The sequence below is a fragment of the Hyaena hyaena genome, unplaced genomic scaffold (genome assembly GCF_003009895.1).
Source record: "Hyaena hyaena isolate Hyena2069 unplaced genomic scaffold, ASM300989v1 scaffold_359, whole genome shotgun sequence".
Taxonomy (NCBI): Eukaryota; Metazoa; Chordata; class Mammalia; order Carnivora; family Hyaenidae; genus Hyaena; species Hyaena hyaena.
This window is the reverse complement of record NW_024080994.1, coordinates 130,833-147,285: the sequence shown is the minus strand read 5'-3', so window position 1 is coordinate 147,285 and position 16,453 is coordinate 130,833. Positions and strand designations below refer to the sequence as shown.

Sequence of the window (16,453 nt, the reverse complement as noted above, 5' to 3'; positions counted from 1 at the left end):
TATATGTACCACTCACTAGATACAGGACATTCTTGTGTGTTGAGGAGGCTCTTATTTAGCACATTTTACTGATGAGAAAATATGGTCACAGGGCACGACGGGGTCCTGCCCAGGGGCACATCATTAGGACAAGTTTAACCCAGAAATAGAACTGAAATCCCACCCTGATCCATTGTCGTTTCTAAGAAACCCAGCCAGGCCCCAAATCCTAACATCCTTGTTGGTAGAGACACCAGCCTTGAGAACACACAGATTCTGGGCATGGCCTTCTGTGTCCCAGCAGAAGTGAACAGAAGGGACAGGGCCCAGTGGTGGCACCTGAATCTCCAACTTATAGGGCATTCTTTAAGAAAAAGAATTCAAAAAGATGAATGCAAAATCAGGTATGAGTGGACAAATTAATTTGGACGAGTAAAGAAATTGCATCAAATCAGAAATTTTATAAACCTGACAAGTACCACACATTTCCCAAAAAAATCCAGAAAAATAACTGAATAACAGAAAAATATTTTTATTAGTTTATTAGAACTGCTACAGTCTTATGATGGTGGTTTCCCTACATTTTTTTTTGCCTTCACAGTCTTTGATTGCCTCTTTGTATAATAACGATTTTGTAATATTTCCTAGAAAGAGGATAGACAAGTAATTCAGCCTTTCCTCCAGCATGATTGATCAAAATGTGTTTATTATTGATGGTTTTAAAAGGTGACTCTTTGCTTCAGCCTTTTATGGCAATGCCATATCTGTAAATTCATCAGCAGTCTTTTTTTGTCTTTCTTTTGCTTGAGAGGTGTTTCTTACCTGAGGCCACAGCTTTTGGAGGCTTGAAGCCCTCTGATCAAGCCAGGAAGCCCCCCTCCCCACTTTCCAGTCCCAAGTCTTCACCTCCTTCTTCCTCGTCAGGCCTGATCTGAGACAGGGGTCAGGGTGCCAGGTGCCATAGGAGTCAGGGTGCCCAAGCCACTGAGCAGTGCCTGGTTCAGATGCTTCTCGTTGAAGGCAAAGATGGGTCAGATGCTAACAGAGGCCCAGCAGAAGAAGCTGTCACTGGGGACCAGTTGGAAGGAGAGACTGTGCCCAGCCAGCAGCCCCAGAGCCACCACAGGCAAGGGCAGTGATGCCCCCAGGCTAAGGCAATGCTCTTTGTCTCCTAGCTCAAGTGACTGCTTTCTCCTGCAGGCAGCACCTGCGCCTTGAATTTTCAGCTTCTCCAGTTATGCTGTGACTCTGCCTCTAGTTGGCTCTGGCCACATTATGAAATAGAAGGCTCCTATTCAGGGACCTTGCTTTCTCCTTGGAGCATTACCCGTTCTTGGAATGTAACCACAGTAGAAATTCATGGATAGAGCATTTGTAGCAATATGTTTTGAAGCTCGAGGAACTTTCCTAACCTATCAATAATAAACATTCAAATTTTGATCAATCTTGTGAGAGAGAAGCCTGAATTATCTTTCTATTCCTCCTATAGTAAATATTACAAAATTGTCATGTGAAGAGTTAATCAGGAGTGTGCAACCAAGAAAAAAAAAAGTGTAAGAAGTAAAAGTATTGTAGCAGCGTGGCCCCCTCGGCAGCCACGGAACCCAGAGAAGGTACTCCCATCACTGAGATAGTTCCAATTCTATGGAGAATTGCTCTTGGCTTCCTGGTAGATTAATAAATGTTTTCCTTTCAGATAAATGCCTGGGAACCATTGAAAGTGCCTTATACCTTGGGTGACTGAATTTCGATCAGAAATATTAAGGCAGAAATCTTCAAGGTTTCAAGGAACATCAGGGCAACGGTAGTATTCTAGGGAACCAGCAGGGAAGATCCTGTAGTGCTGGAGAATCCCCTCAGTCAGGCCAAGAAACAGACACAGCCATCACATATAGGGTTAGTCAACAACAAACTCTGTAACAAATCTTGTAACCTTTTCATTAGTCCTAGCTTCCTCACAGATTAGAAAGGGAAGGGTATTATGGTTAAACTTAGCTCAAAGGATGCGAAAGCACCTACCACAGTGCCCTACATATGTGCTTAATAAATGGTATTTCCTTCCTATGGCTTTACAATATAGGCTCTTGAATTTTACAGACAGTGTTCTATGGTGTCTTTCATCTTTACTAAATGCTCCATTTATGCAACTTGAATTCCTGCTGGAGCCCAAGAGACCCCATTGTTTTTAAGGGCTCACTAATTCCTGACTTTTGCTTTATCTTCTTCACCCAAAGACCAAACCCTGAACTCTTGCTTCCACTGTAGAGTGCCTGTTTTGTGTGATGTTGACACTAATCCATAGAACAAATGAACTGGCAATGTTAAATCATTTCTTCACATAGCTTTTGATGTTCAATCTTCCTTGAAAGGAAGTGCTCAGAGGGGACTATGAGGCATCATGATACATGCCTACCACTTTTTCTCTAACTCAGACTTCTCCAGACGGCACATATTTCTAAACTTAGGAGTGCCTATAAGCGCTTAGGGTCATGCACTTACATATTCAGTCGTCTGTGGCAAAGCTGTCCATGTCTGATCAGATCACACATGCTCAGTTATTCTGAGTTCCTTCCTTTGAAATGGAAACCTAAATACTTCAAAGTTTCCTGATATCCAGCAATGTACTTTTCCAGACCTCTTCCTAAACTATGTCGATTTTAAGTAGAGTTTTTATCTGCTTTTGAATGCTAAATGTATCTGGCTCATTTATTATTATTATTATTATTATTATTATTATTATTCTGTGTCTGCTTGTAAAGAGGCAGGGACTGGGGACGAGAAGGCAAGTAAGGTAGAATTCTGGCTCAAAACAACCTGATTAAAAAGTAGTGATGGCTAATCGGATCCTCAGCCTCACTCTCAGTCTGAGATAGTTGTTTCTAAAGGTGGAAGGAGATGGCTTAGAAGTAAATGGGCAGCACTGTTGAGATGTAAAAGTGATTGACAGGTACAGTCCATATCAGCAGTGCCTTCTGAACAGAAGGGAACTTGTGTTTATATCATATCATCCTATCCTACCCCATCATGGCTTCCTTCAAATTGATCTGCATTCGTAAACTTAAAGGAACAAGGTAAATGCTTGCAGAAATAGGCTTGTGGCATTCATGTAGCGCCTTGAGTTATTTGGAATCAAGGCAATGACTAAATTTTCCTTGCTAAAAAGTATGTTGGTCACAAAGTCATACCCAATTCTATTATCTGTGTAATTCATACAAATCCCTTCGGTTTGTAGCAAGACCATTTATGTATTAAAGTCATTCAAAAGTCACTGATCAATTACTAAGATGTATCCTAAAGAGAAAGAAAACCTCGTCGTGACCATAGAAGTAAATAGGTGGTTAAAAATAACTCGGCAACTGGAGTAGACCTTAGAAATAATTTTATCCAGTCCAGTCCTTTCACAGATAGAAGAATTAAGGCCCAAGTTGTTCATGTGATTTGGTCCAAGAAGGCAGCAAACAAGCATTAGCATCCAAATGTTCTGATGTCTACTCGAAGCCAAGACAGGATATGATAATATTTGTACACTGCACTAGCATAAACCGGGCGGGACTTAAGGACATTGATATGGGCTAGATGAAAACATTGATTGCATTTTTTAGTGTTTTATTACTATGATAATAAAAATAAAATACAGAGCATTCTAGATGGATATTAAATATTAAATTCATATAAAAGCTCAAAATAAAATCTTTTCCAAAAATTTTAATGAGAAAGTCGAGCTTGTCTCCATGCACATAACTGTTTTATACCAAGTTTTATGTTTGAAATGGCTACAAGCAAGTCCTGATCAAGTCTTTTTAATGATCTCTTCAAATTCTTGATAGTCACCAGTGATGAGAAACTTTGTTCACACAAGTAGGTAATAAAAAATTTAAAGCCATTTTTTACAGCCATTCAAAAATTTACAGCAGTCGAAATTATCTTTAAAAAATCTAAGAGCTCTTCTTTTTTATTTTCTTTGACCGACATGGATGTTGAAATTTCTTGTGATAACGAAAATGAATTTCAAATCCAGTCAAACTTTTCCTTTCCAAGTATCGGAAAAGAAAGGTGTTTGGATGTGCAGAGAGTCCTGACCCAGCCACTTGCGTGGACTCCAGTAAAAGGGCAAACTTACGCATATGGGCAGAAGGATCCAGTATATGTGAAGAAAGAGGTGCAGGGGTGCCTTCAAGCTTCCTTTCAAGAGTCCCACCTGGCTTCCCCGCCCCCCATCAACTCCCGCTCTCCACCCGGGCTTGGACTGCACATCAGGCTGCACAGGTTTCTGCGACAGGAAGTCTCTGGCATCTCTGCAGCCCTTTTGCCCATGGTGGGCAGCAGTGTGCCCTGCAGCAGACAGCTGAGGTAGAGAGTAAAGGGCACCTTCTTGGCAGAGCTCAGGGCATCAGGGAAACTCATGGTTTTCGCCCTCGGTACGGAACATGGGCATGCCCGACAGAGCCCTCTGGCTGCTCCTGGACTGCCGGACCTCAGTCACCCCAGGCCTCAGGCACTGAAGTGCCACAATACACCTGTAACCTCTTCCAGCATAGCCATCAGGAATCCCAGAGAGATGCAAATAGCTGGGGCATGTCTACAAGTGACAGACTTGTTGGGACAGGATTGGCCAGCACTCAATCTGTGTTCTCCCCCTTGTCCAAGGTGGATCTCCATGAGTAATCTGGCCAACATCCTCTCCCTGAGGGTGAAAGTGATGTCTCCTCAGTCCTACCAAGGGGCCAGCAAATGTGGTAGTTCAACTTCCCTTGTCCAATAAGTGGTGGTTCTTGAAATTCATACAGTTGGTATCTAATTGAAATTTTATTTTGCAAATAAATTAATAATACTAAATCTTGTACCCACTTTGATATCACAGAGATATGATATAGGATATGATATGATGTGATGTGATAGGACAGCTCTCTTTATGCAAATGTTCAATGTCAATGAAAACAGCACCACTGACCACTGTAAAAACAAACCTCATTATGGATAGAAAAACAAAAGCAAGCAGTTTCTTTTACATTTTTCGCCCAAACTCCATTTATTATCTGACTGCATATGCTTCGCCCATTTCAAGTCCCTTGGGTGGAGCAGTTTATGTTATAAAGAACAGCAACCTGCACTAAAAATGCCCTTCTTCCACCTCTTTTTAAAAAAGAGAAACATTTTTTTTTCTGTAGTTGGTAAGAAGTGCTGAGTGGACAGCCCTGGCGGCTTCTGTTTATACTGTGAGCAGCTACGGCACAAATCAGCACCAAGTTTCTCCTGATTTCTGCCTGGAACAATGTTATCCTTCAGGGACCCACTCGGGGGCTCAAGAGGGTGATGTATTCCCTGCCTAAGAGAAGTTTTAGCTCCTCCGATGCTACCAGAGAGAATGGCAGTCAAATTCTGACCTTGATCTGCGTTCAGCAAGAGCATCATGCCCTGTATGGTGGCCCCCACCATTCACAGCTCTATTCACACCAACTGGGGTCTCTGCCGCTCTGCTCACCCGCTGTGCCCTGTAAATGCCATTCAACGCACGTTCCTCGCCTTTTTGATATGCTCAGTCAGCAGTTCTGCTCCTATCAGTTCGCTACAGCCACAGTAATGTTGTGCCACAAACTAGTCCCAATCTCAAGGCTTGAAGAACCATCATTTATTCTCCCTCCTACGTTTGGATATGGCTGATCCAAGCTCGCTTCAGCTGGCCTTGATTTCAAGCCACAGACTGGGTCCAGATCATCGCTACACGGTTTTTTTTCTCCTTCCTCTTTAGACCACCAGGCCAGGCTTGGTATGTTCTTCTTGTGGCAGAAGCCCAGGAAGGGCCAGCCCAAATGCACAAGCATATTTTCCATCTCTGCTTATGTTGCGTCTGCTAATATTCCCTTGGGCAAACAAGTCACATGGCCATGCCCAATATCAGTGGAGTAGGAAAGTGCATTCTCCCAACGGTTGGAGGTGGTTGTGAATATTGGCTGAACCATCGTCTAATCCACCACACACCAAATCCAAATTATGGGATCAATACACATGCCATTGGGACACAGTCAAGCCTGAGATGGTCTTCTCTAAGAAGTTTATGTGAAAGAATACATGTCTCATATTGTACAAATATCTCACATCAAAGCATCGCGACTTGGCTTCTTGGTCAGCTCCCAACTGATCTTGTTTGAAACAATCACGACTTGCCCAGTGAGAGACCCTGGTTTCCAGAACCAGTGCAGCCTTGTCTTTAAAGGAATCACTCCTTTCTTCTCTGAATTGTATTCCATACTGTTTGAATTGCCTATAGGCACAGAAGTGTCTGTGTACTTCCTTTCTCCCAATTTCACCCCCATTTCCAACTCTTCCAAAGTCCAAACAGACTTCTTTCCATGTCCCAGAAGTATGGGATGGCTTTGCAAAGGCAAAGGAAGAAGAAAGATCCTTTCCTAACACCCTTTTCTTCTTCCAGCTCAAATGATGTGTGTGTGGATGTATGTGTGGATGCATACTTGTAGCATGTTTGTGATGCACCATGTAAGTGAAACACACCCAAACAGCAGCCACACACGCAGCACTGGCCCCTCCCTGCAGGGGAGTTATGGCACTATCCTTGCCTGCAGTCCCCCTTGCCTCTATTGTTCTGCATTGCCTTCAGTCTAAGATAGTCAAATGGAAATTCTTTCACAGGGACATTGACATAGTGGTTAAGCACGTGTTTAATCCTTCAGAGTCAATATTTGCAGAAAACATGAGCACAGCAGGATACTGCCTTGGAGTTGGTGATTAATCCCTTTCTGAGGCTTTCCTTCTTTAAATTTCCTTTTTCTTTTCAGCTCATCATTAGTTTCGTAATGGGATGTGTGCCTGCATTATCTCATTGCCCCAAAGCCTGGTGAGGACTATGGTGAGTCTTGATTCTGCATCAAGTCAAACAGACCTCCTCCTTCCCATCCTGCTCCGTAATCAGTAAGAATGATAAGAATGCTTCACCCAGTGTCCTTGGGAAACAGGCAGCAGCTATAGGTGCCTGAGAGAAGCAGTGTGGGGCCGATATAATCTCCAATCTAGATGACAAGGATGTTTGTCACCTGTTTAGAAAGCTGAAACAACCCCATGAAGTAAATAGTCATTTGACACCCATTTCACATGCAAAGCAAAGGAAGCACACGGACAGATGAAGTAACAAGTAAGAGTCACACTGAACTGGTGAGAGCCCTGAGTGACTTTCAGGAGTCTCTCAGTGCTTCTCCGGACATTGAATTCCTCTCTTGAGACTTGACATCATGAATCTTTCATTACGCAAACCCCTTGCAGATGGCTTTTAGGTGGGAGCAGTGAAACTGAGAAAATATCAGGAAAAGTTGTTCTGCAAGAAGGAGGCGAGCCATTTTCAGTCTTCTGACAACTCTCCATTTCTCCTTTCTAGAGGTTTAAACAATTTTTTAAATGCTTGTTTATTTATTTTGGGGGGGTGTTATGCGGAGAGAGAGGGAGTCAGAGAATCCTAACCAGTCTCCATGTTATCAGTGCAGAGCCTGACGCAGGGCTCCAACTCACAAACCTGAGCTGAAACCAAGAGTCAGATGCTTAACTGACTGAGCCACCCCAGTGCCCTGAAGTTTAAACAAATCTTAATCACAAATCCTCTGGGCAGATTGGTTTTCCATCCCATCTGCTACAACATGAGATAGAGAACTGTTGTGTATGTTTGTGTGATTGCTTATGCAGCCTGTAGACCTCAGAGAAATGTAACATTGATTTACTTCAGATGTTAAGACTTTATTCTATTTTATATTTATTTCTAAAAATGTACAGTCGAGCATCTTAGCTTGGAATCACTTTTTAAAACTTTTAAAATGTTTATTTATTTTTGAGAGAGAGAGAGAGAGAGGCAGAATCCAAAACAGCTCCAGGCTCTGAGCTGTCAGCACAGAGCCCGATGTGGGGCTTGAACTCACGAGCTGTGGGATCATGACATGAGTTGAAGTCAGACACTTAACTGACTGAGCCACCCAGGCACCCTTTAGCTTGGAATCATTAAGTGCCAAGAAATCAGTCTTGTAGAACTTGAAACAATTAAAATTTCTTGCAAAGCCAAAAAAAACCCCAACTTTTTAGTCAAGGCCATTCAGCCAAGTTCATGTTAAATGAAAATTCCATTAAATTTTCTAAACCTTTTTGCTGGACAAAAGGTAAAAATAAATTTAGAAACCCATGAAGAAACCTAAAAGTCACTTAGACAGGCTTCTCTGGGAAAGGCCTTCAGCAGGTCTCTGCCTGTTACTGGAAGTAGAAACATCTAATGTCCATTTACTCTTGAATCCTCTTTATTCCCCACCTACAGCTCACAGTCTGCCTGTTTCTAATTCCTCTGCGCCAGCATATCTGTTAATGTCCCAAGCGGCTTCCTTTACAGCCGCGTGATCATCTGTGTATTATTAACTAACCGCAAATTAAAGTCATTACTTGGTGCTTAATTTTATGTAACATTTCTTTGTAATGTGTACAAAAGAAATTTGTTTTTACAGGAGTTTGGTAAATAGCATGTGCCATGATTAATTAGAGAATATAACAGGTCTGTTGATCTGAAATTAAATTCAGTGGGACAATTTTCTTTGAAAATAATTTTTTAAGTGACATTTCAAGGTGTGTGAGCTTTTAAGAAAAAAAAAATGTAAATATCCTGCACCGATGGGGTTTATGCCCTATCACGGCTCTATCTGTTGGACTTTCTCTGCTAAAGGACTCATTGTTATATTTCTCAAATCTAGAGGCGCTCTAAGAGAACAGCATTCAAATTAGCTATTCTAAATCCTTTCTGCACCAAGATGGAGTATAAATGCACAAACTAACAAACAAGCAAATTCTTAAATATTTAGACGTCATCATTCAGTGCAGTTCACTCGCCTCCAGCTCTTGCATTCTTCCTCGTCTTCAGACATGCCAAGTGTATATTCCTGCCTCAGGGCCTTTGCACTTGTTCCTTCTGCCTGACATCTCTCTGCCTGCGCCTTCATGTAGCTCAAATCTTGGACAGAGACTTCACTGGCCATCCAAGCTGAGGAAGCTCCCTGTCCCAGTGCCTATCACATCACTGTTTTTAATGTTTTCTTCACAGAAAAAGTCACTCTCTGACATTATCTGACTTATTTGTTCATTGCCTTTCCTCTGTCTCCTCCTATAGAAGGTAAGATCCTTGAGAGTGGAAACTTGTCTATGTTATCCCTGTATCTTCAACACCTAGAACAATGCCTGGCAAATTAGGTCAGGGCTTAATACATCTTTGTGAAGTGAATGGACGAGTTTCATTGTTCTCACGAACCCCTACAAACAGATAGGAGAAAAACTACAAACTGATGGAGAAAAAGAATAATTGGTTTTAAAAGTTTTCGTGAAGAGGGACACCTGGGTGGCTCAGGCAGTTAAATGTCCAACTCTTGATTTCAGATCAGGTCATGGTCTCACCGTTTGTGAGATGAGCCTGTGTCAGGCTCTGCAATGGCAGCGGCTTGGGATTCTCTCCCTCCCTTTCTCACTGCCCTCTCCCGCTCATGCACACACACACACACACACACACACACACACTCTCTCTCTCTCTCTCTCTCTCTCAAAATAAATAAACTTAAAATGGTAAAAACAAAAAATAAAAGTTTTCTTTTAAGAAACAGAAAGAGAAATTCAGTATTTGTTGACTAGGCATGAGATGCAATGGAAAGAAATGCATAATTAAAATGTGAACAAATTAAAAGCTGGGAAGGATGGGAATAAAGATTTTTAACCAACTGCTTAGCTTGCACAAACACCAAGTACCAACCAAGAAGTGAAACTTCTGATCAGTTGGTACCTTCTATATTTATAAACCCAACAAACAGTTTGAACTACCTCCATTAAAAGAATTAGCCAAGCCACTGTCTTTGCTGATAATAAACTAAAAGATCTGAAGATCTTTCTATTTTTTATATTTAAAGCAGAATTCTAAAGGCTGAGATGGTGTTTCATGATACAGAGATATGAGGAAGAATATGCTACCATAACATAACAGAGTCCTGACCGAGAATTAAAAACTGAAAGATGTAAATTTCCATGTTCAGTGTCATACTATATTTATGTGTTATACTTAAAATACACTGGAGTCTCTTTCCCAAGTATCATGTGCCTTTTATTTTTTTAATGTTATTTATTATTTTGAGAGAGAACTGGGGAAGGACAGAGAGAGAGGGAGACAGAGAATCCCAAGCAGTCTCTGCACTGTCAGCACAGAGCCTGACCAGGGCTCGATCCCACAAACTGTGAGATTGTGGCCTGAGCCAAAATCAAGAGTCAGACACTTAACTGACTGAGCCACCCAGGTGCTCCCCCAAGACTCTTGAGCCTTTTAAAGCTCTTCTGCGCTCAACATTGAAGTCTGTATCAAACTAATAATAATAATAAAACAATAATAATAATAGCCTAGCAGTATTAATAAGATTTTATTTCCCACTTATGAATGGGGTCTGGGAAATGTTTATTTTCTGATTTTCTGAATGTGCTTAGAGTGAACAGGACTAGGTGACTTAGTGTGCAAAGAATTAGAATCTCCTTATATTTTCAACCCATCTCTGTCATTTACTAACTATAAACTTCAGCAAGATACTTAATTTCTCTGAGTGTCAGTTTTCTCATCTGCAAAATGGGCCTGATATAACTCATGTGGATTAAATGGAAAGCACTTGTTGCCATGTAAGCAAATGTGTCAATCATTTTACTTGTTACTTTTAAGTTTTAAATGGTAATTTAGAGTTATCCCCATGCTAGGTTGTAGAGGAATTCGCCCAGATTCACTACTGATTCAGCAATCATATTTTGGTGGTATTGGTATTGGTGTTCTGAAACTATTATGTTTATAGTGTGAGATAAAGAAAAAATGCATGTATATTGGTTTCATTGGGAACCAGGACTTTCAGCTTGGGTGAGAGTATACACAAGTGTTAAGATCAATGGGATTAAGTAAAAATCCTGCAAACAAATCTAAGGAAGCAATTCGGATTCATACTGTGTTTTATGTTTAAAAAGTACTCGTTTTCTAGTTTCTGTCCACTGGAAAAGTCTGTAAACAATGGCCAACACAGTGGGAATGAGCACCCCTGGACCCTTAATCGTGTCTCTGAATAAGATTCTGCACCAAAAAGGAACCAAGCCGCTTGGAAAGACAGCTGATTCCAGGCCTGGGGCAGGAAGTTCAGGAAATGAGTCTAGAATACCTTGTCATATCAGATAGGTAGGAAGCTATGAAAAATTACCAGGGTTCTATCCGAAGGGTTTGGGAACCAGCTTAAAGGGGACCCAACTGGCCAAAGATTTGAGCATCAGTAGGCCGATAAATACAATGGATTAAAATGTATCAAGTATATTCAAATTTGTAAGTTCAGTATAATACCAAAAAATTAGGCTCACCTTTAGAGGATGCTAGGGAACCAATTCACTGTGCTAAAAAAACAAAACAAAACAAAAACAGAAACAGAAAACACCTGGTCTCATAGTAACCAAAGAGTCAAGGGGAATTTTCTCTTTAGAATTTTTCCAGCCAATAAATGAATAAAAACCAATAGAATCAGGATATCACCATTTTGCAACCTCCTAATGAATTAGTAGATCTGAGCAATGATCACCAATGGCTGCTCAGATCACCAAAAAAATCCAATCAGACATTATGTGCCTCCTAACTGAAGCGCAAAACGCTGCATATGAAATATTCTTGACAAAATAATTGAACCTGAATCTTATCAAGCCTCTAGATCTAACTGCTGATTTAGAGCTTACATGACAGAATAACACAATAAACAGGGACACAGTCCGCAAAACCCAAACTTGGAAACTCCAAGACAAATAGCCAATTTCTTCAACAATAACAACAAAAATGGCAAGGGAAAAAAAGAGAGAGAAACGATAGGGAAATATATACATTTTTTGACATGCAAATGTATTTATTTGATCATGTTTTAAAAGGCAGGGTAGAATCACATCCATTTTTTAAATAGGATCCCTGTAAACAGACTGAAATCCAGAGCTGCTAGTTTTCTTTAGAAACTTCTGAAGATGGAACATTAGCAGACTAGAAGGCTTTTCCTCCCCCTCCAGGCTCTCCCGCACGTAGGGTGAGGGGAAAGAGGTTGGTGACAGTTGATGCTAAAAAACATCAAAGTTGATGCTCAACATATGGTCAAGCATGCCAAACTCTTTCTGTCCCCTCTCATAGGCAATAGGGTTACTTGGTTTATTATTTAACTAAAGTCATCAAGTAAGCAAGAGAACAGAAAGAAGTTTCCATTTAGATAATTTCCAAAAGTAGGAATGAATGGATGAACTCAGAGCTTTTGCTGCCCAGAATGAGGTATGCTATCAATGGAGTTCAAATGTTTGGGCCATTGAGATATCAATGTAATGCTCTCAGTTTCTTTGATTAAAATGTTTTGGAAAAGCCATCTCTGGGTAGGGAAGAAGAGTTACTTTATGACAATGATGGTGCTATACAAGGGAAATCAAAGCAGCAAATAGCAGACAGTGTCTCTCTCCTCTTGAACTCCAATGATCAGCTTCAAACTTAACTGGGAGAGCAGAAAAATGAGGAAAACTTTATCCAGATCCCTGGACCACTTTAGATCTTCTTGAATTCCCAGCATCCTTACTTTGTAGTCTTGATTACTTGAGGGATCGAAGGTTGAAGACTCTATTTTTTGATCTGTGCAGTAAAATGGCATACATAGTTGATCCTTTTGAGGGATACTGTGTTCTTTTCCCATTGTGCCCTCCATGGTTTCGATGCATAGATAGCCTCCCCATTGATGCTCAACCACTTCCTGGTGGGAAGAAGGGTCTCTTGGAAGATGGGAACAATCAGTCCATCTTTAGTTGGTTTAACACTGAGAGAATAGTTGCTTCCCAAACCCACTGTCTAAACCAGTGCTGAAATGGTTTGAGATTCACTTGGAAAGTAAAGACACAGCCCCGTCACAATGATAATTCCAGGACGCCTTGTGGATGGTGGTGCACATCTCCCACTTGTGATCTAGTAAACTCTTGACTTGGATTTGTCTTGACAGTTGTAGTAACGTCCATGGAAACAAGAGCATTTCCAACCCCATGGGTCATTGACCTTCGTCCTTGACAGGCCCATCATTGATGAGCCAAGAAAGAAAATTTGTAGAGTTCCAATAAGTATTAAGATATTCTCATTCTCCATCAGATCCACAGGTTAGGTCCCTGGTAAAACCTGGGATTGTTTTCACATTGACAAAATGCTGTGTTTGAAGCCATTTTTCTTATCAAGTAGATAGATGTATGGAACCATTCTAAGAGTTAAATGAAAGACTCCATGGAATATACTCTTCTTCTGAACAGCTGTTCTCAATTCATCAACCCAGCAGAATATGATGAGGATGGGGTCCCAGGTCCTGGGAACCCCAGCTCCTAGACACAGGACTTGGCCAGTTTGGGAAGTCTTTGTGAAGCTCTGTGGTCAGGACTTACTGGCCCCATGGATTGGAGAAGTCAGCCCACTCATCAGGGTGGAAGAGGTGCCTGGGGAACTGTGGCCCCGAGTCCACGTGGCTGCAGCTGGGCTGGTAGTTGTTTGACCTGTGGCACTGGTACTGGAGCTGCTGCTGGCCCATATGGTGTCATCAGGACCATTCGCTGCTCCAGGCTGACTTTGAGAACACACTCCGGAGTACTAACTCCCCAAACTTTGCTTTCCAGAACAAATCCAGAACCAAGATTCAATCATTTCAGGGTTTGGTGGTGTCTGGCTTACACTGAGCCCCCAGTACCCACCCAGCCCATGACCTCCTCCTGGGAGCCCTGATACCTGTCAAAACACTCAAAGAGAGAATTTTTTTTCTTTTCTTTCTTCTTTCTTTCTTTCTTTCTTTCTTTCTTTCTTTCTTTCTTTCTTTCTTTCTTTCTTTCTTTCTTTAAATCTCAGTTAGTTAACATACAGTACAATATTGGTTTCAAAAGTAGAATTCAGTGAATCATCACTTACATACAACACCCAGTGCTCATCATAACAAGTGTCCTCCTTAATGCCCTTCAACTATCTAGCCCATCCCCTGCCCCCACCTCTCCTCCAGCAACCTTCACTTTGTTTTCTGTCGTTAAGAGTCTCTTGTGGTGTATTCCCTCTCTTCTCTCCCCACCTTCCTATATGTTCATCAGTTTTGTTTCTTAAATTCCACATAAGAGGGAAATCATATGGTATTTTTCTCTTTCTGACTGACTTATTTTGCTCACCAAAATACTCTCAAGCTCCATCCGCATTATTGCAAATGGCAAGATTTTGTTCTTTTTGATGGCTGAGTAATATTCCATTATATATGTATTTCATATGTATGTATATATACCACAACTTGTTTACCTCTTAATTTGTTATTGGACATTTGGGCTGTCTTCATAGTTTGGCTCTTGTTGATAATGCTATTAACATTGGGGTGGCTGCACCCCTTGGAATCTGTATTTTTGCATCCTTTGGGTAAATACCTAATAGTGCAATTACTGGATCACAGGGTAGTTTTATTTTTAGTTTTTTTGAGGAGCCTCCATACTGTTCTCCAGAGTGGCTACACCAGTTTGCATTCCCACCAGCAGTCCAAGAGGGTAAAAAAATTCTTTTTGAGAGCGAGGGAGAGAAAGAGTACACGTGAGTTGGGGAAGGAGAAGGAGAATTTTAAGTAGGCTCCATGTCCATCATGAAGCCCTACACAGAGCTCAATCTCACAGCTTGAGCCGAAATCAAGAGTCAGATGCTTAAGCAACTGAGCCACCCAGGCGGCCCTCAATTAGGAGAGACTTTTAATTCATCAATCCTAATGAATGGACCTTGTGGGGAACTTGACCCAAGCAAAACAAATGCTTTATTATGTTGTTTTGTTTGAAGGCAAACAGGACCAGTACCATGTTCACAGAAGGAAATCCAAAAGAACTGGGAGCCTGGAGGAAGAGAGGTTGGGAGTGAAGGCCAAGGAGGCGACCGTGGGACCACCTCACTGCCATACCCTCTCAACCTCATTTAGCTCTTGTCTCCAATCAGCCCCTCAGTGAAATAATTTGGTTTAAGTAGAATCTTAGAATAGGGATCCAGACAAAGATCAGCTCTACTAAACCATGCCCTCTAACTCAGCTAAAGATTAAACAAGAGAGAAAGGAGACATATCTTCAAATTCAATTCGATCTTCAGTTATGCTTTATGGAGAACTTATGTCATTCACAAAAAAGATGTAGCCTCCCCAGGGGAGACAGCAGGTGTACATTTTCTCTCAAGGTTATTTAATTGCTGTCAGGAAGACATATGATTAACAAAACCAAATGCTGGAAATATGAAGTAGAGACAATTTTAAAGTTGTTTATGTAGTTGATTACAGTATATCATACAATGTGTTTATATGCCATAAACCTGCCTATCACAAACTGTTTCCACACCTGTGCATCTGCACTCGGCAGCCCACTGCTTCTCTGTGCATAAATTCCCGGCTGAGAGCATGGCCAGCACCCAGGAGAACACAGTTTTCCCTCATGGCCTCTCAGTCACCTTCCATGCACCAGCTTGAAGCTGAGGCCTGAGGCCTGGTGACCACCACTGTCCTCTACTAAGGTGAGAGGTCTCTGAGCTCCACAAATGACAGGCCTCTGGGGTTTCTCACTGTCCTTTAAGACATTACTATTCAAAACGAGGCCTGCTATTATAATCTTGGTTCCTGTTCAGAGAGGAGACAAACACAGCATTGAGAGGAAGCATTTAAAATGTGGAGAGCCATTTGGCAGGAGGAGTTTACGTCTGCTGAATCTAATAAAAAATGGGACTTGAATTTTGTGTGTATTGGTTTTTTATTCCATTTTAAGTTATTTTTATTGCACCTTACAAAATATCAGGCTGTGACAGATTGGAAATTAAAACAAAAAAAAAAAACAAAAAAAACCAACAACTTACCTTTCACTATACATAATTTGAGAAGCACTGTCTTAGAGTGATGGCCCCCGTGCATGCTACATCCCAAAGCTTCCCTGTGACACTCTGACAGTTCCCAAGAGGTAGCCAATGGCAAAAATGTGGACCCAGAAAGATGGTCCCCCCAAAGGGTCAAAGGCCACTCATAGGTGAGAAGCAAACGTCAAATTTACACATGGGTTAGGTCCACCTACACATGGGTTAGGACACCAGGGGTCAGTAGATCTCATGAAAGTCCCAGCCCAACTGACCCCTGGTCACAGGATAACACTTAGTCTGTCCAAGAGTAACTGTGTAGTAATGGTAGTAATAGAAACAACAGTAGCCAAGACTTACATAGGACTTACCTATGATACCACTACTGTCCTAAATGCTTTACATATATTTACCACATGACAAGTGGTTCATTTCTTTGGAGTGACATATATGCACACCTACATGGGTACACTGGAAGTGTACCATCACGTTGGTTTACAGTGATTTCTTATACAGCCCTGAAAATTTGCTAATGACTGACCCTTTATTCAGATATTT

The 16,453-nt window shown here is 41.4% G+C and overlaps 1 pseudogene; it reads right to left on the bottom strand.

Annotated features, from left to right (window-relative positions):
• Positions 1-12,458: 12,458 nt before the first annotated feature.
• On the bottom strand, positions 12,459-15,488 carry LOC120243888 (annotated as a pseudogene).
• Positions 15,489-16,453: the final 965 nt, after the last annotated feature.